The sequence below is a fragment of the Camelus ferus genome, chromosome 6 (assembly GCF_009834535.1).
Source record: "Camelus ferus isolate YT-003-E chromosome 6, BCGSAC_Cfer_1.0, whole genome shotgun sequence".
Taxonomy (NCBI): domain Eukaryota; kingdom Metazoa; phylum Chordata; class Mammalia; order Artiodactyla; family Camelidae; genus Camelus; species Camelus ferus.
Window position 1 is genome coordinate 69,429,421 of NC_045701.1, and position 20,426 is coordinate 69,449,846.

General features: G+C 53.5%; 1 protein-coding gene across 3 annotated transcripts in view; it reads right to left on the reverse strand.

Annotated features, from left to right (window-relative positions):
- MIDEAS (mitotic deacetylase associated SANT domain protein) overlaps window positions 1–20,426 on the reverse strand; it is a 65,629-nt gene that overhangs the window by 23,607 nt on the left and 21,596 nt on the right. The window contains exon 1 of one of the 3 annotated variants that reach the window (XM_032482336.1): window positions 16,958–17,497. The exons of 1 other annotated variant lie outside the window; for it this stretch is intronic. The gene's annotated coding sequence lies outside the window, so the exon portion shown is untranslated. Of the gene's footprint in view, window positions 1–16,957; window positions 17,505–20,426 lie in introns of those variants that run through there. One more of the 3 variants, XM_032482338.1, reaches the window with a different exon arrangement.

Below are 20,426 nucleotides of genomic sequence, written 5' to 3' on the forward strand. Positions count from 1 at the left end.
CCCCTTTGTCTCGCCTATGGAAGCTGGGGGTGGGGGAGACTAGGAGAGCATCCGAGTCACCCAGGCTCCCGCCCAAGGGGAGGACTTGGACAAGCAGAGAGTGCCGAGGCCACAGAAACCACCTTCTGAACAAACCCCTTTCTCTTGCTTTTGAACTCTCATTTCTCTGACAGCCAACCCAAAGCCAGCACCTAGACTGAAAACAACCCTGGGCGCCACCGTGAAGCTGCCGGGTGGGACTGTCCTGGCTACCGGAGTCTGGCTCTGCCTCTCCAATCAGCATGAACCAACTACAAGTACGTGTGTGTCTGCAGAGGAAGGAAGAACATGCTGGCTCGAGGGGAGGGGAGGGGAGGGGGCCGAGGGAGAGTTGGCAGGTCCATGTGCCTCGGAAGCAGGGAGCCTCCCCTCCCCCCAACAGTACACAGACATCCCCCATCACAGCGCTGTCGCCTTTTGAGCTTGGGGGCTTTGAGGAAGGGAAGGCCCACGTAGTAGATGGGCCTGGCGCATGTGTGAGTGTGTGCCCAATGGAGGGTACCAAGGCACAGGGATGGCCAGTTCAGCCCTAGTGGAGAGCGGTTCCCCACATTGGGTTGGAGAGATGGAGGTGGAGTCTGTGAAAGAGGATCCAAGGTGGGGCTGCTCCTGCCCTAGTCCCAGACTGGCTCACCTGCCACTGTTTGGTCAGGCCAAGAAAGGCTGGACTCTGCTGGTCTACCTCCCACCTGCCACCCTGCACATCAAGGAGGGCCTTTCCTCAGGACACCACAGTAGGCTTCCAAGCTGGACCAGGGACTTGCTTAGAAGAAATCAAATGGGTCAATTCTGAGGAGGCTGAATTGCTCCAGAAGCTTCTCGAGAGGCCTCCCTTTCACCCCCATCGGAAGGCTAACAGTGCTAAGAGCACAGACAGCCAGATCTGGGACCCTCAGAGAAGAAAGGTCAGTTATCTGAGGGGATGGAGAAAACAGGGGACCCCGGAGGGAGGCGGGGAAGGGACACACCAAGGCAGCAGGACACAGAGGAGCAGTAGTAGTAGAAGCAGCAGCAGCAGCCAGTAATAATAATAATAATAATAATAATAATAATAATAATAATAATAATAATAATAATAATAATAATAATACTGCTGCACCTGTGCCAGGCAGGTCCTCAATGCTTTGCACATGTTTAATTCCTACAACAGCTTTATAAGACAGCATGAAACTGAAGCATAAAGCATTTTTATTTTAACCTCCACTTTATAGGTGAGCTAGACAGGCTCAGAGGGGTTAAGTGACCTGCCAGTGGTCACATGGTAATTATGTTGCAGAGCCAGGAATTGAACTTAGGTCTGCCTGACTCAAACACCAAGCTCTTATTCCTTATCCCTAAGACATGCCACTAAGACACCAGGGCCCTCTCTGCACACCTTCCTTCCACAACATGCTCTCAATGGTCTCAGAGCAAGGATTTTCTGCACACGGATATCCCTCCTCACTGGCACTGGGAAGCCCCTGACCCTTACCTGAACTGTTGACAGGTAAACCTCTCCTGTTCTGCTCCAGTTCATCTGAGACCCTCAGTCCGACAGGAAGGGAGGGGAGGAAGGAGCTTTCCCACAGAGGCATCAGCAGGTGTGGGAGCTCCACAAGGAAGCCTGAGACTGCACTGGCTGCTTCAGCCTTGCTCTCCAAGCCTGGACCCTCCAGCCCCTGCAAGCCCACCCCTGCCTCAATTCTGGTGGCTGTTGGTGGGGCTTCCAGCCCTCATGCCCCAAGCATACCTCACAGCCTGCAACTCTGGCCAGGACTGAACCACTTCCTCCCAGTTTTTCTGCCCCAGCCCTCCTCCTCTGTCCCTCACGTGGAAGTCAACCTGGCCTTCCTCACAATGAGGAAGAGGAAGGAAGCCATCCTTTCTGAAGGCTGCCGACCTGATGGGCCAACTCCGTGAGGTTGCGGGGAAGAGGGTGTAATGAGGAACTCCTGCAGGCAGCTCACCCTTGGGACCAGCTGCAGGGCCTAACAACGGATGCAGAAACACTGCAAAAGGAAACCCACAGACATCATGGGGCCCCAGACACTTACACCCACTCTGTCAGTCTGTTTGACTGTCTATCTGGGCTCTACTCACCCTTCCCTTCCTCCAGGAGCCTCGCTGCTGCACACCACAGACAGCCCTGGGCAGAAGACATGGCAAGAATCTGATCTCAATGGCTGGGGACCTATGGGGCTTTCAGAAGCATCTATGGTGAGAAGCACTTTCTCTCTACAGATGAAAGCAATGTGCACTAAGAAAAGAAAACAGTGCTGAGCCCACACATGTGTTTTGCACACAAATGAGGGAAGGTGCTGAAAAGGCTGTTGGGTGTTCTATGCTGGTGGTGACACCATGCCCTCCAAGGACGCAACTGAACACACACTGCTCCCCATGTGCCATCAGCAACCCAGCTACATGCCCAACATTGGCTGGGAGAGTCCTGTGAGCCCTCAGCACAGGGCAATGGGCCAAGTCATGACCATTGAGGGGACTAGGGCCACTCACAAGCTTGGGGCATTCAGCACTATCATCCAAGAGACAAAACTATTCTGAGTCAAGGTTACATAGGAAAGGGGTGCCCAGCTTGGTCCCAGTGGCCCCAGGGGCTCATCTCTGACCTGGAGTTGAAAGACAACTAAAGGACCCCCCTGACCCCAGGAGGCTAACACTCCCAAGCTCCTGCTCTTACCTGTGCCACCCCTGGCCCTACAAACTCAGCACTAGGAAGAGGAGGTCACAGCTCAAAGGCCAAACAGACCAAAATGTGGCATCCAACAAGGCCCCAAATCTCTAGGCCAGCCAGTTCCCTGAGCACCAAAGAGGCTATCTTAGGACCAAGTCTAAACTTCCTATCTGGCCCACAAGTCCCTGCAGACTTGGGCTCCTGCTACTTCTCTCAACATTCCATGCTGGAGCCATCATTCAGGGCTGTTCCTGCTTTGTTTCCAGGTCTTTGACCAGGCAGTTCCTCTGCCTCGTACACCTTCCCGCCCCTTTCACCTGACCAAGTCCTACTCATCCTTCAGGTCTCAGACACTGCTTCCTCCAGGAAGTCTTTCCTCACCCCAAGGCTGAGCCAGGAACAACACTCTGAGTTCATAATACTTCTAAACCGCATGACTGTGCTCAGCATACTGAATTCTAGGTACCTATCTCTTAGTCTCCAGCAGACAGCAAGCTCCAGTGGGGCAGAGTTTGCTGATCCCTGTACCTTGGCACTTGGCTTGTACCTGTGCCTGAGGTGAGTCAGAGCCAAGCCTGGGCAGAGGCACTACTCATAGCCGATGTATCCACCCTGGGCTCCTGCCTGGCCCTGACTTCCGGTCTTTCTTCCAATGCATATCAAAGCTCCCCATGATGCAGAATGAAGCAAAAGGCCCAGCCCCCTTACCCAACCCCAGCCTACCCCATCAGTGGCCACAGGATCCATCCAACTAAGCTGAACACAAATCCTTCTCCAACTGCGGGCCCATAAGCCACTTGCCCCTTGACTGTCACTCGCTGCCCTCCACACTACATGCAGGACAACTGGGAAAGTGCCAGTCCCACTATTGCCTCTGCTCCATTTTTTTTCCCTCAAGGCTTCCCACCCCTGCCTAGACCATGGCCAGGGACATGAGCCTGTGGATCTGTTCACCTCGTGCTGAGACATGGCTGGGATGGACCTCAAAACACCAAGGTGTCTATCTAGGATGCCAGGGGGCAGTGGTAAGGGGCCCTCCTTAGAGGAGCCCAGCATGGCCCAGCTGGCCTTCCAGTCCAGGCTCATATCCTGAAAAGCTCTCTCTCAGATACTCGGGGACTGTGCAAGTGGCCTATAACTGCCATCTTGGACCAGCTAAAGGTGCCCAGGCCCTAGACAGACTTTCCCTCTGGGCACAGTGCAACCATCTGCAATGCTGTGTGCCCTCCTCTAACTGGGAGTTCACACCCAGGCTGAAGGGCCCCATTTCTTCAAGCCTCTGGACACACATGTCTCGTTCTCAAGGGGTACATAAAACTAATAAGGAAGGAGACGCCAGCCACAGAGATGAGGGCCTGCCTCCCACAAGTGTCAGTTCCCCTGGGGGTGTGAGAAAGCAGGCCCTGTGATGTGCCTATGCCGAGTCCAGAGGGAGTCCCCGGATTATCACTTCTCCCGACTGAACTTCAGCTCTGAAAGGCAGCGGCCAGGCTGATAGGCCAGGGAGTCATGAGTCCCAGGGGTCTCAGCCGCCAAGTTGACCGGGCTCAGCCAGGGTTTGAGCTGGCTGCAGTTTGAGCTTTGACCGTAAAAAAGGCAACACTAAGATGTTTCTAAAAGGATACTTGTGAGAGGGAAATCCTTTGCCTTATGAGGCACTCCCAGGGCTTCCTTCAGACGTTGACCTCTATCATCCCCTCCCCCAATGCCCCACAGACAAGCCCAGGATGTCCATGTAAGCCAGGAGAACCGGGTCCGTTTTACTGGAGGGAAGCTGCAGCAGATAGGAAACATCGAGTCCCAGGCAGGGCCAGGAAAGGATAGAGCCTCCAGGCCCAGCTTTCACCCACACTTGGGGGGCTAGCTGCCTCCCTCCTAGGCAAGGGCCACAGAGGATTACAGGCAGCCCAGGAAACCCCTTCCACAGGACTCAGGACTCCCAGGGTGAAGTGGAAGCTGGCAGGCCTGGGCTCTCCCCAGAAGAGATGGAGCAAGTGTCCCTGCAGCCAGCCCTGGAGCAGATCTCACAACCCTCTCATACCCTACAGGGCTCATGCCACCAGAGTCTGCTCCAGCTCCCCTTCCCCTTCTGGAAGGGCCCGGCTCACCAGCAGGTCTAGAGCAGGGATCTCTGGAGTCTGCCTGAGCCCCAGTGCCAGACTCTGCCCTAGACCAACATACAGAGAAGGCCACTCACAGGGACCCACCTTAACATGGCCTTGCCCTGCCTATACCCCTGCCCCCCATACACACACCCTCTGTAGCCCTGCAGATCAGCCCATTGCCCCTTCATCCACTCAATAAACATCTGCTCAGCACTGGCTGTAAGCCAGGCTCTGGGGAGACACAGGAGACAAGGTACAGTCCCTGCCCACATAGAGCTCCCAGCCCAGTGGGGGAGAAAAACAGAAACACACATTGATTATAATGCAAGGTGGCCTATCCTGGGTCTAGAAATACACACAGGGAACAGGTGACCCTGGGAAGAGTTCCCTGACTTTGAGTCTTTGTTGGAGCTATTCCCTCTGCCTGGAAGTCCTGCCTCCTCCACTCTGACAACCTGCCTCCTATCAAGTCCTATCTCCTCCAGGCAGACCTCCAGCACATACTGTTCTCACCCTTTCTGAATCTTCAAGCTTTTACTCAGTGTTAACCACTATCCCATAATGCTTCTTTAATTTTCCTTTCTGTTTCTGCACCAAGGCTGGAAGAAGCAGGGCCTGGAGGTAGTGTGGCCCAATGGAGAGGGCAGTAAACTGGCTATCAGATACCTATGTGTCTAGTCCAGGAGTCACCACTCACTAGTTTCTACCTTTGAGGAATTTAGGTGCCGAGGGAGGGGCAGGGGGGACAAGGCCTGAGTCCAGGCATCACCTTTGTAATGAGCAACTGCCACATGAAATAATACCCACCAGCACTGCCCACGTGTCCAATGTGTGTGAGGACTACTTACTAGCATAACCACTTACTCCTATCTGAGAAACGAGGAAAGGTTGGCTTTGAAAAGTAACTTGTTCCAGATCACAGCCTGAGGTCACCAGTGAGAAGCCAGGCTTCAAATCCAAGCTGGCTGACTCCAAACCAGGTCTCCATCACACCCTGCTGCCTATCTATGTTGAGCAGTGCTTCTCAAACCACCCTTGAGAGATTGGTCCATGGGTCTGGTAACAGGGGGCAGGACCAAGGTGGGAAATCTGCAGTGCTTCATAAGCAGCCAGGAGGTGCCTGGGTGCTAGAAGAGGGGAAAGGCTAGAGGGTCATGGCCTGACACAGTGCAGTTTCCAAGGATCCACTGCTCCTCACTCCCCAGGTAGCTGCCTGCCAGGGTGCTGTGCCCTGCCCAGGAGGCACGAGGGGTCCTGGGTGGGCCTTGCTCTCAGCTAGTCCTAGGGCTGACCGTGGCTCTTACAGTGCCTGAGGCCCAACTGAGTACTTGTGTTTACTGAGCGCTTACTATTTTGCCAGGCACTGTGCTGAGTGTGTTGCAGGCAATATCTCATTTAACCCTCACTCTTCTTTGTCTCATTTTACAGGTTTAGAATGCTATACTCAAAAGTATCTATTTAAGGGTAGGGAAGGGTATAGCTCAGGGCGAGAGTGTGTGCTAGCATGCATAAGATCCTGGGTTCAATTCCCAATACCTCCATTAAAAAAAACCTAAACTATTACTAAATAAATAAATAGACCTAATTACCCCCCCAAAAAAAAACTTTAAAAAAAATTATCTATTTAACACAAAAGAAGACAGTGATGGAGTAACAGAGAAACAGAAATGACATTAGACGGATAGAAGTCAAATAGCAAAATGTAGACAGAAATCTGATCTTATCAATAATTACTTTAAATGTAAATAGATTAAATACCCCAATTTAAAGGCAGAGGTTGGGAAAATGGGTTAAAAAAAAAAAACATGACCCACTGTTTACAAGAGACCCACAATTTAGATTCAGAAACACAAACAGGTTGAAAGTAAAAGGATGGAAAAAGATATACACCATACAAAGAGTAACCAAAAGAGAGCTAGAAAGGCTATGCTAATACTAGATAAAACAGACTTTAGGACAAAAATTCCTATTATAGACAAAGAAGGATATTTTTAATGATAAAAGTGTCTATACATCAAATGGATATTATAATTGTAAATATATATGCACCTAATGACAGAGCCCCCAAAGTACAACTGTCAGAACTGAAAAGAGAAATAGACAATTCAACAATAATAGTTGAAGACGTCAATACTACACTTTCAATAATGTGTAGAACAACTTAACAGAAGATCAACAAGGAAATAGAAGACTTAAAAACTACAAAGCAAATAGACCTAACAGATAACTACGTGACATCCCACCCAATCACAGCAGAATACACATTCTTCTCAAGGGCACACAGAATATTCTCCAGGATAATCATAAATTAGGTCATAAAATAAGTCTCAATAAATTTAAAAGGGTTGAAATCATACAAAGTATGTTCTCCAATCAAAATGAGATAAAAACAGAAATCAAAAATAGAAGGAAATTTGGGGAATATACAGGAAGTGAAGGTTAGAAGTAACTTGTCACGTTCTCACAGCTCAGAAGGGCCACTCCCTACTTACTCAGACCATGTTCTCCACACCTTCTGCACAGCCCAAGGAAGCCACAGAACTCAGACTTCTGCAAATGCCTGGGGAGCCCCTCTCCCAGCTCCCATACCAGACACACACTGAACCTGACCCCAAGCTTGATCCCAGAATCAAAACAGCTGGGGGAGAGAGAGGGCCCTTTAGGGCTGTAACAGCTTGCTATGCAGCCCAGCTTCTTCCTGGGAAAATGGCCACAAGCAAATATTTTCACTCCCCCAGGCAGTCTACAGAATATCCAAAAGGGGGATCCTTCCCAAAAGAAGGACTTCCCAACTAGGCACCTTATTGTCCCCATTCTACAGAGGGAAAACGAGGCTCTGTTATTAAGATGACAGAAGCAAGATTCAAATCCTTGTTGCCTGCTGTTAAAGTTCCTAGTCTTTCCATCATCCTTCCAGAAAAATCCCAAATCCACACTTCTGGTGGGCATTCAGAAGGAACGCTACACATGAGAACCCCACAAAGCCAGCTGTGGACCCTCCCCTTTCTCATGCTCCCTCCCAGAATGGCTGCTTTTCCTGGGGCCATTTCCAAGTACAGCATAGCATAACACTCCCCCCAAAACAATCCCAGCCTCGGTCTGCCAGAAACTCAAGATGCTCTCCTCAAGATCAGGAGCATCTATCTGTAAGACCCTCTGGAAGCTAGGAGAGCCCAGGTTTTGAGGTGGTGGTACTGCAGAGGTGAGTTGGGAGCTGCAGAGTAAGCAGGGTCTTCTTCTGGAACAAGAATCTCCAAACCACAAGGAGAAAGGTGGCTGGTGCCTCTCTTCAGAGCCAACCAGCCAAGCAGAGCCCAGCTGGGGAAGCTGAACAGATTCCAAATATCAAGGGATGTTGGAGTTCACTCAGCCTAATTCCTTGTTCCACAAAGCAGCCCAGAGAAGGAGAGAAACCTCCCTGCAGATACACAGGCAGGAGCAAGGTGTGGCTCAGAATTGAGGACTCCAATAACAGTGCTTCGGGCCTCCATTTAGGAGGCCTTTTGGCAAGACACTGGGCAGGGCTTGAAGCCAAGGTGAAACTCCAACATCACAAAAATAAGGCTTCTGCCTCACCATTATGACCACCTCTGACATTTCTTGAGGGCGCCACTAAGTGCCAAGCATGGTGCTGAGCACTCTACACACATGATCCTGTTTAGTCCTCACAAGATAGGAATTATTACACTCCCTTTTCTCAGCGAGGCACCTGAAGATCCAAGATCACAGGAGTACAGACAGAATGCCAGGACTGGAACCCAGAGCCCTTTCTGCAGGGCTTCAGGCTCAGCCTCCTGCTTGGGGGCCACACCAGGCTATTTGGAACAGATGGCAGCAGCCTCTGGGCTGTTCACATCTTCTCCCTGGAGAGCAGCTTCAGCCGGCCTGGAATCCACTGTCATGTCCTGGAAGTGTGGCTGGTCAGGAAAGGTGAGTGAGAGAGGCCTGGGAGGTGAGCAGCTTTGAAGATGAGGGCACTACTAGTGATTGTCACCACTAGGCCAACCTGTGAAGGCTCAACATCTTCAGTTCAAGAGGAAGCCACATCCCTCCCACGCTCTCCAACCCCACACCCACAGTTGGCCAACAGCTCTTTAAAAATAAATTCTTGACTTGCCCCAAATCTTCACAGCCCAAGCTCTGCCCCTTCCTCTGGCACCCTGAAGTCTGTGTCAAGTCAGTCCATGCTTGGGTTCCTACTAGTGCCAATGGCCCCCACCCAGGGCACTGAGCATCAGCTCTAACCACAGCAACCCACCTCTCTGAATGGGGCTCTCAAGAATTCAAATCCCAAAATAACATTTGTTCACTGTACATCCTGAATAAGAGAGACAGATAGTGCCCAGCCACCCCAAAGATCATTGGTCCAAATCTCTATTTCATGGCTAACGGAACTGAAGCCCTGAGAGGTAAAATGACTTGCCCAAGAACACACGGCTGATTACTCGGGTAGAGCTGTGGTCAGGGCCTCCCGGGGAATGTTGTCACACTCAGCACACCCTCAGACCTGGCACTGCCTCCTCTCCTCAGTAGGGAGGTGGCACGAGCTGGGGGATGGAGTAGGGGGATGTCTAGTGTGTGATGTCTTCATCAGCTCGGCCTCTCCTGCCTGGCCAGCTGCAGAAAGAGCCAAGATCTACCTGATGGCCTGAGGGAAGGGGAGGAGTTCTAGGGGGGGGGGGGTTGCAGAATCCTGCTGGTTTGGAGGAAAAGAATAGGGATGATATGGCTCCCCAATACCTGTCGGTGACCAAAAGCACAAAAACTTGCTGCCAGCGGGGGCGGTGGGGGGGATCTCAACATGGCTGCCTGGGGCCTCTTAGATGGATGACAGCGTGGGCACAGAGAGCTGAGCCGCCTGCCCCACTTGCCCAGCCATCCAGTCAGTGTCATGGCCTTTCTCAGGCCCCGGTCAAGATCCAGGGCCTCTGCCAAATGCTCACACATTCCTTGCATTTCTCCAGACTCTCAGCAGCTGCTGCAGGCCATTTTCTCCTGTGTTGATTTATTCTTTATTGTTCCTGAAATACACCCAGAGGCCTTTGGCACCGGGCACCAGCAGAGCATCCAGCCCAAGCCCCAAGTACACACCAGCCAGGCTCTCTGGGACCTATGCCAAGCCAGCTGGAGTGATGGGCCCTGGGGTCAGACCCAGCAGCCAGGAAGCCCAAGATCCCACCCATCTCCAGCCTGTGGTCCCAAAGCCATTCTCAGGACTACAGAGGCTGGGATACTTGGGGAGAAGGAGACACTTGGGAGGTCTCTGGAAGGCCGAATCTGAGCCCTTCAATTCCTCCCATGCATGAGTGACACCCCCAGCCTACCCCTCCCCCGCAACACAGACACACACAGCTGACCCCTACATGCCTGTCATCCTCCACAGCAGGGCCTTGTGGCTCAGGCTGGGCTTCTGGCTGCCCTGTGAAGTGTTTGGAGTGGGAGGCCTCAGGGGGGTCTTCCCCACCCTTCCCAGCCCAAAATATCTCCCCTATCAGCCAGTCTAATGGTGCCTGAATTCCTACCATCAACACTTCATTCCAAGGGTCAAAGTACTGTCCCCTGTGTACATGAAAATAGCACAGAGTGTGGGGACTGTGTGGTAAAAAGATGGCTTTAGGGTCAAACAGAATGTGTCCTGGCTTTGCCAATCACCTGCCTCTCTGTGTTCCTCAGTTTCCCTACTGGTAAATGAGCACAATATCTTCATCTCATAGTTGTGGTGGGATGAAACAAGGTATATATATGTATGAAAGATGAAGTGCCTGGCACAAGGTACAGGCTCAACAAGTGTGGTTTCATTTCCCCCTTGCTGGGCAGGGGTAGCATCATTTTTAGTCTCCAACACCTGGAGGGGAAGGAAATGGTCTGATTCCTCCAGCTCCACAGCCAGCTGAGAGCTGGGCTGGCCAGGCAGGAACAGGACAAGGAGATCAGGAGTCCCGCAACAGGGTCGGGCTCTGCAGGCACGCAGGGCATCTGGCCTACAGCCCCAGGAGGAGCATGCTCAGCACAGGCCTCCCCTGGGCTTGGCTGAGCCAGCAGGGCCTGCAAGGACATGGTGGGACAAGAGTCCCCAGACAGAAACTGGCAGGGCTTCCGAGCCCACAATGGAGCCTCCACCCTCCTGGGCTCAGTCTAAGCAATAAAAGGGAAGGTGCTGGGGAGAGGGCGGCCACAGAAGGCCTGAGCAGGGAAGCCAGAGGCACCGGGGCCTGCAGGGAGCAAGTAAGCCTGCCCCGAGGCCACCACAGTGAGTGTCCCACAAGTGGAAGCGCCCGCCTGGTTATTTTTGGCAACTCTTCTGCCCAAAGCCAGCAAGGAGAGGCAGCTGCTAGCAACATGGAAGGGCTGTTAACGCTCAAGTGTGCAAGCACCCTGCAGGGACAAAAAGAGAGCCCCAGAGGCCACCACACAGAAGGCCTCTGCCCGCCTTCCTCTCCCGACTGTCCCTGTAAGGTCCAAGCTGTGCGCAGCCCAGCCCACAGCGCGCGGGCACTTCTGCTTTCACTCAGATCCAGCCTCCCAACCGCAAAGCTCTCACACACACAAACAGACAAATAAATAACTATGGAGCCAGCTGAAGACAGAGCCACACCCAGGAGCCGAGACAGTATTCCTCTGGGCTCTTCCTGCACTGAAGGAGCCTGCCCCGTTTCCCAGCTGGGAGGGGCAGGGGCCAGGGGCAGGACATAGGAGCAGCTCCTCTTTCCTCCCTCCTAAGGCGAAAGTGGGGACGGTCTACTGGAACCTCAGAGAACTCACTGCCTCTCAGCTTCCCCATTTGAAAGTGAAGGAGTTGCACTAGATGTCCCGAAGTGTCTAGCTCTGGGATGACTCCTGGGAGCTGGAGAGCCCAGGACTATGACCGGGGGACCAGCTGGAGGGTCAGACAGAAGAAGGTGAGGTGGGTGGGAGGCTGAGGCCAGCCAGGTGTGCGCCCCAAGAGCTGCCAGTAGGCTGGGAGGAGGGGGAGGGAAAAAAGGAGGAAAGGAAAGGCCAGCTATATGCACTCTTGGGACTTTGAGTTACCACTCAGGTCTGTTTCTGAGCTCCTTTCTGTTTTTGTGTTTTTGTTTGGGGGTGGGTGGTAGTTAGGTTTATTTATTTAGCTAGTTGTTTTAATGGAGGCACTGGGGATTGAACCGAGGACCTCTTGCATACTAAGCATGTTCTCTAACCACTGAGCTATACCCTCCCCACTCTGAGCTCCTTTCTGAGGAACCTGCCCCTCCAAGGAACTGGCAAATTCTGGCAACAGCAGGCTGGATTGAGGCCTCTGTCGGCCCAGTTGCTGGAAAAAGCTAGGACTCGAAATCCCTCACTGTTTTCCTTCCTCTCTGGACCCCATTTCCCCAGAAAAGTTGGGTGGCCTCAGAGGAAACCCCCTTCTGGCTGCAAGCCTGGTGTACTTCCCTCTCTCCAAGCTTCGGCCTGGACATACCTCGCCCTGGCTGCTCCCCTCCCCCTTTCCTGAGACTCCTGGAGGAAGAAGCACTGCCTGGAAAAAATAACACTCACCACGAGCTCCCTGTGGCTGGAGAGAACGGCAGAGGGAACAGGGAGCACCCTCCCGAGCTGGCCACAGCACCAGGCTGTGTTCCAGGAAGAGAAGATCAAGAACCACTGCCAGGGATGCCTCAGGCTTCCAGCCCCTCTCCTTCCCACCAGCCCCGGAAAACCACAGCCAGCAAGTTGAGGCCCTCAGGGAACCCCCACCCCCACCCTAGCAAAACCCCAGGTCTCTTCTGACATGTGGCAACTTTCTTCTTATATAACATCTTGGTGTCCCACCCCCTACTCCACTCCCACCCCTCACTCCACCCCAGCTATTTCAATTGGTGAAAAAGCCAAAGTGCTCTTAGGAGTGACAACTCCCACCTCAGGCTCCACCCAAACTTCCACTGAGGCCACACTGGGAGGCTTCAGGTGAAGCAAAGACAAGGGGACTTTTTCCCAGTCTGAGAAAGCAGCCTTCCTCCCACCCATGTGAGCAGTTCAGCCTGAGGCCTGGGCGGGTAGGTTCTCGGGAGCACAACGTGATCTCTGGGAAGTTGAGCCCTTAACCCTCGGCTGCAGGCACAGAATCTCTTGCAGTGGTACACAGGCAACAGGCTGTGGGCTGATCTAGGCTAGAGTGTATCACACAGTTGCACCCAGGGCCTAGGGAGTTTGAAAATGAGCTTCATTTTCATAAGCCCCAGCAGCCTGGAAGAGTACCCTCCTACCACAAGCAAGAAACCCTTTATTTCTTCTTCCCTGGAAGAAACGAAAGACAAATAGGAGCTGGGCTTGGTCAGAACCAGTAAAATGCCAGCCATCATCTACTGAGTACCTACTATCTGCCAGTCATTTTGCAGGCATATTTTTCCACAGCAACCCTTTGAAAAGTTATTATCCCCATTTTATAGGTGAGGAAACTGAGGCTCAGGAAGTTAAGCAATGCCCAAAGCTACACAGCCAGTGGGGAAGCTGGAGCATGAACCCAAGTCTGCCCAGGCCCTGTTCTTTTGCATCCACCAGGCTTCTGTCAGAGCCACTGGCCAGGTTACCGTCCACACACCATCCAGGAATGGTATTCTGAGTGTAGGGGTGGAAATAGGTGTGGACAGTTTTGCTTGATGGCTCTGGAATCTGAACTGATGCCCCACTAACTGTTATTGCTCCCAAGAGTGTGAGTGTGAGAGCCCCTGTAAGTGTGTATGTGTTGGGGGTGGAGGGAGGGTGATCTGGATTCCAAATAGCAGTTTCCAACACCGAAGTTATGCTGTAATGCTTCTGATTCATAAAGTGAGCTCACAGTTTCACAGTATCCTGAACGTTGCTTTGAATGCAAATAAAGATCCCATAAGTAAGAACTGGGGATTTCAGCACACTCCACCCAGCTCCAGCTGAGCTCGCACTTTATTCAGTTCAGCCCCACACAGTCAGAGCACTCCTGTGCAGGAGCTACCCTTCCAAAGGAACTCAACCTCTGGCTGCATTTCCTGCAGCCTACAGAGTATCAGGGAAGAATGGAGCCCCCAGGCTGCTTCTGTACTCATGCATGCACACACACAGGAAGGGTGCCTATTGGCCTGGCCAAAGGAAATGCCCAAGTTAGCAGATTCCCAGGTGGGAGGCTTCACACTCTTTCACCCTGAGGTCCTGCTGGGGTCAGGATGGCTGGGACGTGCTCTCCAGAAGGTCAGCCCTAGGGCAGTGCCAGGAGACTGGCTTCACCAGCACCAGAATCACACATGGACCAACCATTCTGAAACCAATGGCACAGTAGAGAGCCCCAGCAGTAGGACTCACTGGGCCTACCACATGCTAAGTCCACATTGTTTTGTTGTTGTTTTAATAAATGTTGGCTCTCTATTTACTTATTTATCTGTCTGTTCATTTATTTATTCAATGGAGGTCCTGGGGTTTGAACCCAGGACCTTGTACACACTAAACATATGCTCTACCACTGAGTTATACCCACCCCCTCAAAGTTCACGTTGTTTTTGATGGAGATCTTTCATTCTTTTTGTTCAGCTAACATTTACTAAACACCCACTAAATGCCAGATATTATGAGAACATTATAGAGGACATATAAGAGCAGAGGCTATGATAATGCTGAAACGTGCTTTCAGCATTCGAAGTATATGTGCTAACTTGCAGAATCTTCACCACAACTCTATGAAGAAGGTAGAGAGACTCTAGCTCCCAGTTTGTGTTGTTGACCACTATTCTATAGTATATACACAAATGGCTACAAAAGGTGGCAATGAGTGTTCAGAAGAAGGCTTCTCCAAAGAAATGGCATTTGAAACAGGATTAGAAGGAAATAAGCAGGAATCTCCCAGCCACTTGCAACCATCCCCACTCCACCATGAGCAAAGTTTCCCTCTGGGAAACTCAACAGCAGGAAAGGGGCTGTCAAGGACAAGAATTCCTGGACTGGGCCCACTCCCCTTCCAGGGCACTGTCCCATGCAGACAAGGGCCCAGAGAGAGAGGCCTTGGCTCCACTGGGTAGCTCTTCCCTGAGTTCTGCACCCTCAGGAGGGCTTCAGCTGATATCTATAACTGTATATTGTCTTTTTTTTTTCTCCCCTCCATTTACTAAAAGCAGCAGCCCACAGGACTAAACACTTGAGTCATTTTTAAATTCCACATTTAAAAGTTGAACTCTCATCCTCATGGGCACTTCAAGGTAGTTTTTCCTAGGGTGGGGTGAGGGGCTGGCAGAGCCAGGGGTAGTGTGGGTTCTGCCTGGTGCTTGGAGAAGCCACACTGGCCGTGGTCTGGCTGTTCCAGAGCAAGTTGCATGGTTGGGGGTTGGGGGAAGGGACCCTCCAGGTTCTTCACCCCCTGGTCCCCTGGGAGCTACTCAGACCACAGTAGCCAGCCAGAGGCCAATACAATTAGAATGGAGACTAGGCCAGAGCCATGCAATGAGATGGTTTATCATAGTAATTGAATATTTACACCTCTATTATTCACTGTCCAGAGCTGAAAAAAGAGGACCCATAAATTCCTAATCCGGGATGGTTTCTCCATTCCCCTCCATCCTGAAGCCATCTAACAGCCTGTGAAAAAGCTGCATTTCTCTGATGCTAAAGGGGCCCGAGCCACACCATCCCTAGGAGGTTCTGGAGCAAGTCAGGTGGTTTTCTCCCCTCAGCCAGCGCCCCACAAGAGAGGAGAGGCTTCTCCTCAGAGCTGTGGTTCTTCCACCTTCACCAGGCCTCCAGTCTCAATCCTGAAGCTTCTAGGCCAAGGAGAGGCCAGACCTCCAGGCTGCCACCAGGCCAGGCTCCCCCTGCTGGAGCAAGCTAGACCTCCCCTCCCCCAGCCATAACTGCCAACAGGGATCCCCTGCAGACACGTGCCACGGTGGCCTCCATAGTCACCCAGGGCCAGCCAGCACTTCCCCATCCCACACTCCCCTGAGCAAGGCTCCACAGGCTGGCATACAGGCCCCACGTGGGATGGTGGAAGCAGGAAGTAGCCACCAAAGTTGTGACCAACAAAGTTTTAAATGGGGGCGAGCAACTTCCCCTTTCAGCCTTCCAGCATCTGGCTCTGGAGGCTGGGCTGGAATACCCACGGCCCCCGCCCCCCTTTGAGTGGCAGGTACCTCTTGCAGGTCTGCCTTCCTTGGGACTTAAGCCTGAAAGACCCAGGCCCTCATCCAGAAGCCTGGGTGGGGGCCCTCCAGGTGCAACCTGGTGCACACGCTCCTGGATGCGTGAGCTGAAAGAGAGGTATGACTGTCTCCACCAAGCCGGCCATATGCAGGGTCGAGACAAAACCTGGGCTCCCGAGTTCCGCACAAGCACCACCAAACGCAGCACAAGGTGAGGCGGCGGGAGTGCTCTGCAGGCCGCAGCGGCGCGGGGCGTGCGGGGGCGGGCGAGAGATGACAGGTCTGAGGTGCGCCAGCAGCCGGCAGTGCCGGGGTGCGCGGGGTGAGGCCGGCCCGCCTGCCCTAAACGCTCCAGCTTAGGCCTCTACTGCACTGGCCCGGTTCCCTGCCACTCCGCCTCTGTCCTCCAAACTCCCGGCGCGGGCGCAGTATCCACGACAGCTCTCCGGTGCACACGGGAAGGGGAAGGGGCTCCTGCGCCAAGTTTCAGTAGCTCGCGAACCCCTCCGGCGCCTCCCGGATCCGGGCTGGATCATGCAAGCTGGTCCCTGAGGACACCACGTTTCGCTCAGGCGGAGGAAGAGCCGCCGTATTCCTGAGCCACCGCCGCCGCCGCCGCTGCCGCCGCCGCGGGCCCCGCGGGTTGGGAGGGTTTTCCTGCCCGGGCCGCGCCCGGGTGGGCGGGAGCCGCGCGCGAGCTGCGTAGCTGCACAAACACGGCGGGTTGGCGCTGCACACGCAGCTGCTGGCCGGGGGTGCGGGCCGCCGAGGGGCGGGCGACAGGGCTGCAAACGCACGTACACACGCACGCGCTCCCCTCACCGCCCAGGCCATCGAAGTTGCCGCGCCGCGGCCCAGCAGCCCCGAGCCCCCGCTCCGGGCCGCGCCTGCAGAGCTGCAGCCCGCGCGCCCCGCCGCCACCGCTTGCGCGCAGCTCGGGGTCCCTTGGCTGCTGCCGCGGCCGCCAGGGCGGGCTCTGCGCCCAGCCGCGTGCAGGCCTCAGCCACTGGCCGGGCAACCCCACTTACCCTGCTCCTGCTCGAGCTCCAGCATCGGCTGTCCCCTTTCCGCCGCAGGCCGCCGCCTTCGGGTCGCCTCCCAGGCTACTGCCGCCTGCACGCACTCCCGATTTTGAAAACAAACAGGCGCCGCCGCCTCCCCGCGGCGCTCGCAGGGCTTCCGCCAGCCCGCGCCTCCAAAGGCTGGGAAGTTTGCTGGCAGGGTCCGGGCGGCACGCGCGGGCTGTCACCCCTCGCTCGTGGCTCAGGAGCCTCGACGCAGCCCGCGCCCGTAGTGTCCGCCTCGCGATCGCTCTCCCTCCCTCCGTGTCACCCCCAGTCCTGCGATGCAGTGTCAGGATTGCACTGCTCTGACTCATCGGTTGAGCTCACAGCTTGAAAAAAAAGAGAGAGAGGGCGAGAGGCAACAGCGAAGGAGGAGGACTCTCTGGCGTGCTACAAAGGATTGCACAACTCGGGGCTGGGAGCGCGGAGCGCCCAGCGGCCGGCCGGCGCGCGCGGCACGGCGGCGAGCAGGAACCAGCTCTACCACTTCATCAGCACAACTGTCTCGGGTCGGCCTCTCAGCCAGCAGGCCCGGCGCCGCCCACTTCCTGCGACCAAATAAGGCTGGGGAAGGCGTCTTCAAACCTCCGGCGGCTGCCGGGGCTGGGGATTTCCAGCAGACCTTACCTCCACTCCCAAGTCAGTCGCCACCCTCCCCCAGCCCAGGCAGGCGCCCCGTGGGCTTTGCTGGAACCAACAGGCCACGCGGCTCTTTCCTTTCACACCAAGGTCAGGAGGAGACGGTGACGAAATGTTTGGAAACCCATCGGGCCTGCCAGGAAAGTATGTGTGTGATGTTGGGGAAGACACAAGTCGCTTTCTTCCACAAAGAAAACTCTGGTTTTGGATACGGTAAAGCATGCACAATCCTCTCCCAGACGCTTTTATTAACAGTCTCCCCAACTTTTACTTTCTGGCTCATCAGCATCCTAGTGGTGTGAAAGTTGTTGAGAAACTAGTCCCAGCCCCCATAAAAGACCCATATCTCAATTACTTAGGTGATATAAAGCTCTTGGGTTTAGTTCTAGCAACTGAGGCCAGAATTGGGCAGCTTTTCACTGCATGCCTACATTTCCCCTACCTTCCCTACTATCCCCACGCCTCCTCACTTCTTCAGAAGATGAGAAACATTTCTGCTACTCAAGAGGTTCTCGCTGCCCCCCACCTTCAATGAGGCTCCAGAGGCAGGAGAAAGTCCAGAGGAGGGAGCTCTTTTTTCCTGGTTCCTTTCATTTGTTTTTGTTTTTTGTTCTTCCCAAGGAGATGGGTCAAAAGGAGGTTTTCCTTGGAAGGAAAACTTGAAAGAACACACTGTGTCCTGGCACCTGCTTTTTCCCTGTGGCCAGTCCTGAGAAGCAGGTACATCCCTTGCTTCCTCAGGGGAAGGGGAGGGCAGCAGAATATGATTCCCACAGCCCCTCTGAGCCTGCAGGGCAAGGAGCTACCCCACAGCACCCCTCCTGCAGCCCCCAGTGAATGACAAAGACAACACTCATACCTTCTGCCTTGAAATCTTCAAAAACCCACACTTGCTTCTACGGGGCATGACCTTTCTGTCCTCTTCCACCCCTTTGCTGGCGGGAGCACCTGGGTGCATCTGGAGCTCACACCTCACCCAGGAGGAAAAGGGTTTATTTGCACCTTGGTGTGACAGGTATGTCACAGTAATGACAACTTAGTCTTATCTGCAAAAGAAAGATAATTATGCCAGGGGACTGGATCAGATGACCTCTGAAAATTCCTTCCAGTTTCAAATCCATGATTCTGTAATGGTAAAAAATGAATGGAAGAGCCAGGGAAACCACCTCCAACAAAGAAAAGCTCAGGCTCTCAGATTTAGCATCTGCTCTGACAGTATTGTTCCTGAAAATTCTCAAAGGATGTCCCCACACACAGCCTACTTAACAACCCTGTGTGTGAGAGAATTTCATCCCACTCATTTTAAGGATGAGAATATTAAGGTTCAGAGAGGTTGAGTGATTTGCACAAGATCACAAGGCAACCTAGTGGTTCATCACCTCTCTGTTCCCCTTCCCATCTCCCCCAGGAAAGACAGTCAGCAGTTGAGGGACTGGGGTACTCAGGCATGCAGACCCCAGAGTAGAGCCTAGACTCTCAGGATTCCTGGCAGGGGCTTAGTGTAAAGCCTTTTTGTTTCTTCCATTTGTCTGAGTTTTTTTCCTTCTCTCTGACACCTCATCAAAGCGAGGAAAGCAAAAGCAAAGCCACTTGGTCCCCCGTGCACTGCTGCCAGGTTTCTCTGCAGACCTGCAGCCATCCTGACCTCCCGCTAAGGTCTGGCCCCCAAAGCGAGGCCTGGAGAGCCAGTGCAGACCAGCCCAGGGATGTTCCCCACCAAGCAGAAACCCGCCTGGGGTGCACATTCCTAGAAGAGCCTGCCACCATGGAGCCAGGGCCCAGCCTCCAGGGAACAAGTGGGAGCCACTCCAAAGGGCACTCCTCAGCCTTTTGCCGCCAGGACTTCCTCCCTGTCCCACGCCGGGCTGCTGGGCCTGGCCCAGGAAGTCGCACAGGGAGTAGAGGTAGGTGGCAGGATGCATGAGAAATAGAGTCGGTGACCTGAAACAGCCCTGCTCATCTTGGAGCAGCTCATGCCTTCACCCCAACTAAAATTCCAAATTCAGGCCACCTCAGAGATGGAGAAGGAGTGTGTGTGTGTGTGTAGGGAAGGAGGGCTCAAGACTGTCCCAGATGGCCCCTGCCTGGCAGGAGAAGTCTCCCTCCCAGAGGCAGGCAGATGAGGATGTGTAAAGAAAGCTGCAGCTCTTCCGGGAAAGCCCTGGAGGTCAGTTTTGCTGCAGATATGACAGTGCAGAATCACTGACATGTGAAGTGAAAGTTTTGGTTTTAGAAGCCCCAGCCCTTTCTACAGGCCTCTGGAGCAGCTAAGAAGGGTGCCCTTTGGGAAAGAAAAAAAAAGTGTTCCAGGGACCTCACCCATACAGTGGGCTTTTCTCCATCATCCAAACTTCTTTGTAAACTGCAGGAAAGAGAGGACAGAACTCCAGTTCCTAGGGAGTGCATCTGCTGAGAAACACCCCAGGAAGCAAGGCACCCTAGACAGGATTCCAAACTCTGGGTCCCATGACGGCAGAATATGGCATCACGGAGGCTTCCTGGAACCACATCGGCTCTCTGGACTCCACTCAGAGTGATCCCCACTACCCTGAGTGTCATCACCAATTTCCACTTCTGGGACAACCTAAGACCAGTAAGCAGCTTCCTCAAGGGTGAGTTTTGTGGTATGTGAATTATATCCCAATGAAGCTGTTATTAAGAGAAAAAAAAACTTCAAAGGAAGGCAGGTTCTCACTACCCACCCACCTGCCTACATTAACTTTCTGCTTCTATCATTCACAACATAAAAGAGTTTTCCTTACTCCAAACCCCATGTCTGCTTTCCTGTCATTTT